Below are 7198 nucleotides of genomic sequence, written 5' to 3' on the forward strand. Positions count from 1 at the left end.
TCTCTCTTTCTCACAGACCATCAAGAAAATGGAACTGTGAACAAACTCTCCCTCTCTGATGTGTCTCACTCTCTCTCACCCAAGCACAGCCAATCACTGTTCTTGCTGGAGGTGCTAATTGGGGTTTCTTAATTCTAATTAATGAGAGCCACAGCCACTGAATAGTGTGTGTGACGGGATGTGAGTAGCTGTTATTACAGGAATAGGCAGGTGGATAGACAGGCAGACAAGAAACATGAACACAAACAGGAAGATGAAGAGACAGCCAAGGCTTGCAGGCGTTGAAAATGAGAGACGCTAGAGATTACCACTGCGTGTGAACAACACAGAAGCCAGACATATGGGGCTGTTTGGTCCCATACAGACATGGGAAGTAGTCGTGTGTGGGTCAGCCTCCTAAGTCGTGTAGGGGACGTGTAGGACAACCACGCCCATCCAACCACGCTCATACCACAAATGCATACACTATACTTTCTATATAAAACCCTCAGATGACCTCCTATGGTATGAAATGCAATCTGTGATTGCAGCACACACGCGCTCGAATACCTAGTTGGCATATCCTCAGTCATATGACTTTGGAGCCAATTCACCCAAGGGGATCGGCTTTCCGCCACAAACGAGAGGAGCAGATGCTAAAGAAAGAGACAACCGGGATCAAATTGCATACAGAGTTGCACACATACAAAAATATGCATGCATAATCACACGCAGATACACAGGAAGATATATTTTGTGCAGTGATACATCAACGCCACCGTGATACACAAAAGCACACAAACACAAACAAGAACATAAATAGAGATGAGCTACAGCCAAGCAACCAAGCTGTGCCTCTTGGTGTCTGTGGCATAACATGCTGTCTCTTTTTGAACACACATGCAGACGCACACACATTCATGAACTCAGCAATAACGTAAATTTACTGTGCATGTTTCTTATACTGTATGTGTGGGTTAACCGAGTAAAAAAAGCAGCAGTGATCTTTATACACTATTAATGATTAAGAGTGTGTCTACTACCTAAGAGCCCCTGTCAGTCCTTTTTTTTAAATATCAAACCACTGGTGATTTTTCAGCCTTGTTACTCTTTGGCTGGAATGCTAGCTGACCCTGACCCTGTCCTATCTCAGGCTTGTAGGAATCTATCATTCTAAAGCCACACAGCATAGAAAATGTGACCAGAAAGAGTTTCCCTAAAGGCAAGAAAAAAAACCCTAAAGTTGAGTGTCTGAGGTGGATTTACAAACCTATTTCGACATACAGAAGCAAAATTGTGTAATTTTGTTCATTAATTAACTTAGAAGATAAGATAGACTATATTGAACCCATTTTCTGTCCCCAGTGATATTGGGTAATATGCCTCATCCCTATCAATGCAGCCATCCTGTATCTCTCCTGTCGGACCCTGGTCTCAGACCAGCCCGGAGCAATCTGAGCAGCCGCGACCGGATGATGACACCCTGAGCTGGTTCTCTTATCTCCTCTCGCCCTCTTGGTCCAGCCCTGATCTGTCCTGTCCTCGGTTGGGGTGCAACACCTTCTTATCCAAGTCTGTCACCACACACACACACACACGCACGCACACACACACACACACACACACACACCTATTCACACACAAACAGCTCATTCCCTCACACATGAGCTGTCGGGCCTTGCGTGTTTTACCTCCTGCATGCATGAAATCATGTAACATAGGCATGCAGTGTATTAAGGGAACTGTGTGTACCAAAAACTATTGCAAGTGTAAAATGTTTAATTTTATATCAATAACATTTTTATTGTTTAGTGGACAAGACCAATAACGACATTTGTTTGCTTACCATAACTCAGAGCAGCTGCAGAGGTCTATAAAGCTAATCACACTCACTCACACAGTAAAAACAGAGAGAGCCGGAGTGCTAGTGACACTGTGCAGCGGATTACCGCATTAGAGGAAGTTAAGACAGATGTCCGGGGGAGTTTTACATGTGGAATCGGTTCTGAAAGAGTTGAGGGGTTTTTTTTGGCACTGAGAAGCTAAGAAAGCTTTTTTCTACACCCCTGAACCGATTGTCTGGGTGGAGGGTTCCTATTTTAATTTTTTTTGTCTCAACCTTAGAGAAAGTATCTGAGAGAGAACTGAGGTGACAGGGTTAAAGCACCATGTTTTGCCCTCTGATTTATCATGTTGACAGTCAAATGCAATCCAGTGTCTGAAATAGTCTCTCTCACTTGATCCCTTTCTCTATCTCTCTTCCTCAGCCTGCTCAGCTCTATTTTTCCCTTTAGCCAAAACCCCTTCGTGTCCCTCTTCCTCAGGATCTGCACTCCTTTTTCTTTGATTCTTACTACTCTCCACAGCTCAGTTTCTCTCTTACTCATTTTCAGTGTTTCCTCATCTTCTCTTTCCTTCTTCTCTCCTCTATTCTCTTCCCAGCACATAAGGCCTATGTTCCTTAACTTCGTCTTTGTCGCGTCTTATTCTGCTTTCCGCTCTTGCATACACATTCTTTGCTCACTGACACGCTGTTTAAAAAACAACCAAAGAGGCAGCCAGTAAGAGAGAAACAAACTGTACAGTTGCCATCACCAGCACAATCACTTGTTTCTCTCTCTCTTTCTCTCTTTTTGCCCCCCCCACCATGTTTTCTCTCTCTCCAAACTTACTGAAGAGGACAAACATCATGTGGTGCTGGTAAGAGAAGAAGACACTGTTGTACGGTGACTGTGAGTCTCTGTTATTTTTGTTATTTTTTCTTTTTCTATGTGTGAATGCCTGTGTTGGCGTCCAAGGATGTGTGTGCATGCATTTGAGAGTCTCTCTATGATGATCACTTTAGCTCTTTAAAAATTACAACATTCCTACATACATGCACGCAAGCACATGCAAACTATCCCACCCGTGCACACATCTCACAACCTTAAGTCATTCTGAGCGCAGTTGACGGGAGGTGTGGACTCAAGGCAGACTCTGTTATGTGTGTGTTTCTGTGCATCAGCATGTGTGTGCATGTGACCCAATGTGTGTGTGATATTGCTCAACTCACACAAAGACACAGCTTCTTATATGACTCCCAGCTGTGTGGACTTGGCCCACTCGTCGGCCATCCAGCAGCCAGGAATGTTTGGTGTGTAACCCTACTGGAAAGCCCCAGTTACCCACACACACACACACACACACACACTCACAGCCTACTCTGGATTCAACCTACTCCTCTAAGCAGGGGCAGACGGAGGGACGGGCCTCACCCCAAAGGAAGAATGGTTCAAATTCCACAGCTGATAGAAAAACACAGAGGAGTGGGACAGAGCGGAGGAACTGATGTCAACTCTCATCCCCCCACACCCACCATCTGTTCTCTGCTCGCAGTGTAGGAAAGAAAGAGAAAGGAACCCAAAAAAAAAGGGAAATATTTGACTCTTGTGGGCATGGAGCTGATAGCTGGCTGGTGGTTTGGCTGTTGTCAGAGATACCAAGTTTCCTTCCATACTTTGGCCTTTGTGTGCTTTAGCTCATACAGTAACCACAGCAGCCACTGTTTGGCTCTGTAGACTCTGAGTGACTCCACTCCTCGGCTATGCCTTCAAGCTGGACTCTCTCATCCAGGCTGCAGGTGGTGGAGATATCTAATTCTGTATTTAATCAAGCCAAGGATACTAAACTTTTGCAACACACAGACGGACTCGCTGATTGATTACTGTATCACTAAAGAGAGCCTGATTAAAGTAGCATAAAGCAGACGTGGGCAGAGCCAAAGACGGTTATCTAATGCAGTGTTATTTTTAATATTGCAACAGAGAAAATTATTCTTTTTTTTATAAAAAGTAATTTGTATTGCTTTGTCTAAAATGTATTTACAATCATTTCTCATTGTAACATTGTGTGATATGTCTTGATTATTCTTTTGTAAGTATGCCATGTATAACTGCATGTCTCTATATTTTAAAAAAAGCCAGTAAAAGTTGATTGACAAAAAATAGGGCAGAAGCTACATGGCCTTTATCAATGTGCACATTTTGTTTGGGGTTTACTTAAAGTGACACACCCACATACATAAAATGATAAGTTGCGGTTTTTTTTTTTTTTTTTTTAGGGTTTTGCAAATACAGTTGTCAGACAAAATTACATCTAAGATGCCTTAAAACGTGTCAGCTGATATCTCCCACAATGCTTAACAACTACTGTCCGGAGCAGATGTTGTTGTTCAAGTTCAACCTGAAGTTTGTCGATAAGTGCAAAACTGTGAACAACCCAAACTCCAGTGAACCGTCATGCAACCCTAGCCCGTGTGGTCTGCATTGTAGACCTCTTTGTTGCGGGCACATACAATAGGCTATACAATCCCAAATTCATAACAGAGTCAGGCTATGCGAGTATGCGCACTAATTCCCGTGGTTCTTACCTTTGAAAGACATTCACCTCTGGAATCAGCTCAGGTCTCTTTCGCCTCGACGTCCACTTTTCAGTTCACACCCCTCCGCTGCTCTTTTCCCCCTTCAGTTTATTCTGGGCAGCGCTCGTCTCCAGCTTCTCCCCATTAAACTGCAAGGCACAAACACATGCGATCACTTCAGAGCATTCCCCTAGATGACAACATCTAATCATAACTCACATGTTCTAACACTTGCTCCGTGTCAGCCAGGACTCGGACGTCCTCAAACGATCGGTTTTTAAATGCGTGTTTTTGGTGAGGATCTGCCAGAACTGACAGAAGAAAAACACTCCCGACTGTTGCAGCCGAGAGACGCCAGGAGGAATGTAATTACATGAAGACTGCTGCATATTGCAAAACCTGCAGACATGCTCTTGTTTGCAAGCTCCCCCCCGCTATTGTGGTCTGCGATCTGTCTGGGCTGTTGTCCGCCTGTGGTCCTGATGCGAGTTTTTTCCACGTCCCTTTGTTGTTTCTGTCACACCTACAAGGAGGGAGCACATGGAAGAGGGGACCCTTGCCTCGACTTTCTTTTGTCTGTTTGTTTTTTACACAGCAGTGCTCCTCGTCATGGCTGTATGAGTCTTTTTTTTTCTTGTTTTTTAAAAAAAAAATACTGATTCGACACTGACTTTAGGATCACAGATGCATGAGGGATTTTTCCACGAATTTATATCAGCTCGCATGCATTTCATCACATCTGTCTGATCTCATCTAATCTCATCTCTAATTATTGGCATTTATTATTTGTTTACTCCCCATGTTTTTTTTGTTTTTTTTTTAAAAGACATCTCCTATAATAAAAATATTTTGTTCTACCGCACCCTTGTTTTTATCCAAGTCCTCACCAAATTTCTCGCCTGAAGTTTAGTCCTCGCTGGGGAGTGGGCTGACGCTGCTGTCTCTGTCTCTGTCTCTGTCTCTCTCTCTCTCTCCTCTCCTCCCCTTTCCTTCTCTCGTTGTCTCTCCCAAGCGGTGGCAGAGCCCAGTTATGTTTCACTCTAGACCAGCCTTCACCCCACAGCGCGCCGGCGTCTATCAGCGAGCGCAGTGACGACAGCCTCCCCAGTGCCACACCCATCCATTCATAAAGTAGAGAGAGTGCCAGCCTCCAGGTCGGACAGTGCGCACGGCGAGGAGGTAGAACATTATGCATCATACTCCGTTAGGGACCGGTGATAAAATAAGATATTCTTCCAGGGACTCGTGTGTCTCATAGTTCTCATAGCTTCTCACTTTCTCAATAGGGAATCATAGCTATTTATGACGTGTTCACTGTAATGTTTGAATTGTCATATCACCTCCAATTCTGTAGTCGTTTTTCACAAGAATGACATTAAAACCATAAAAATGTTTTTTTTTTTTTTTTAAATAGGGTACTGGTGGTGAGGAAGTGGCAGCTGTCACCCACATTATAGGCCATAGAGCTACAGCCTGGCCTATAGCTTAGGCTATATGCAGTCAACATAACTTGTAAATGGCATGGTATTGGGCAACCTGTGTATGTTTAACATATGCAACAATTAGAGCTGAAACAAAAGTCCAGTGTGTAACATTTGGGAGGCTCCATTTGCAGAATTAGCATATAATATTCACAGGTATGTATTGTAACAGGTGTGTGTGTAATAACCTGAATAAAAGAGTCCTTGTGTTTTTGTTACCTTAGAATGAGCCGTTTTTATATACAGATGCCACGGGTCCCCTTCCATAAAGCAGCCATGTTAAACCGCCATTTTCCTACAGTAGCCCAGAAGGGACAATGTGTTTTTCTCATGCACACATCCTACATCTTGCTACACCATTCTCATTCCCAGGTTGTCAAATATGGCTGTGAGTGGTGTTCAATTAGTTTTAATTTGCAACTTCACCACTAGATGCCACTAAATACTACACACTGGTCCCTTTTATAGATAAGGCAATGGCAAATGTTGATAATCAATTCATTGTTTTACTAGTTTTTTTAAAGCAACAATTTGCCAAAATTCACTGCTTCCACTCTTAACTATTACTATATGTTTGTTTTTTTAGTCTTCTTGGCAAATGAAACAACTTTGGGTTTTGGATTGTTGGTTGCACAAAACCAGAAATGTGAAGACGTCCCCTTAGGCTTTGGGAAACAGCAATCATTTAAATTTGGAAATAATAATCAATATAAATAAAATAATTGTCATTTGCTGCCTTATCCACAATACAATTAACACTTCATATAAGCTACTGTAATAACAATAAACTTAGCTAATATACTGTGAAAATTCACAGGAGAATGTTCAGTCTTGGGCTGTTGCTTACTGCCTCTATAGCTTAAAAGCAGGTCCTCCTTGCTCAGTCAATCAAACTGCTGACTTCATCATGTCCACCTGCTGAACCTGCCTGTTTGTGCAAGGTTGCATAACAATACACAATTCACAGTGTGCACATGTTTTTACACCTAGGTGTTATCCTTACAAATACCCACCCAATTCATTATGAAACTATGTGGATGGCTGGGTCAATGTTCAAGTCTAATAACACTATTGTGTAGTACAGTAGGTCCCCACCCTCAGGGAGGATGCTGACTTTAGCTATTGTTCAGTAGTGAACGGTAGCAGAAACTATTAATCACCGGCCAATCATCTGCCACATGTGTCCTGTCCGTGTCATTCAGACTGGGTTTATTTGCCCAGCTTGTGCTCAGTCTGATCAATGTTAATATATAGCTATTTAATTAACTCAAGGCAGATTTATTGTTTTGAACAGATTTTAATTGGCCAAACTCAGCTGACGCTAATACCCAAGAGATGC

At 42.8% G+C, this 7198-nt stretch overlaps 1 protein-coding gene across 3 annotated transcripts in view; it reads right to left on the minus strand.

Moving 5' to 3' along the window:
• rhobtb4 (Rho related BTB domain containing 4) overlaps positions 1–5425 on the minus strand; it is a 40826-nt gene extending 35401 nt beyond the window's left edge. For 2 of the 3 annotated variants that reach the window (XM_035658350.1, XM_035658348.1), the window contains exons 1-2: positions 5266–5425; positions 4388–4527 (exon numbers count right to left, since the gene is read on the minus strand). The gene's annotated coding sequence lies outside the window, so the exon portion shown is untranslated. The other variant, XM_035658349.1, reaches the window with a different exon arrangement.
• Positions 5426–7198: the final 1773 nt, after the last annotated feature.

Source organism: Morone saxatilis, unplaced genomic scaffold, assembly GCF_004916995.1.
Source record: "Morone saxatilis isolate NCDOM2014 unplaced genomic scaffold, NCSU_SB_2.0 Contig16, whole genome shotgun sequence".
Lineage (NCBI taxonomy): Eukaryota > Metazoa > Chordata > Actinopteri > Moronidae > Morone > Morone saxatilis.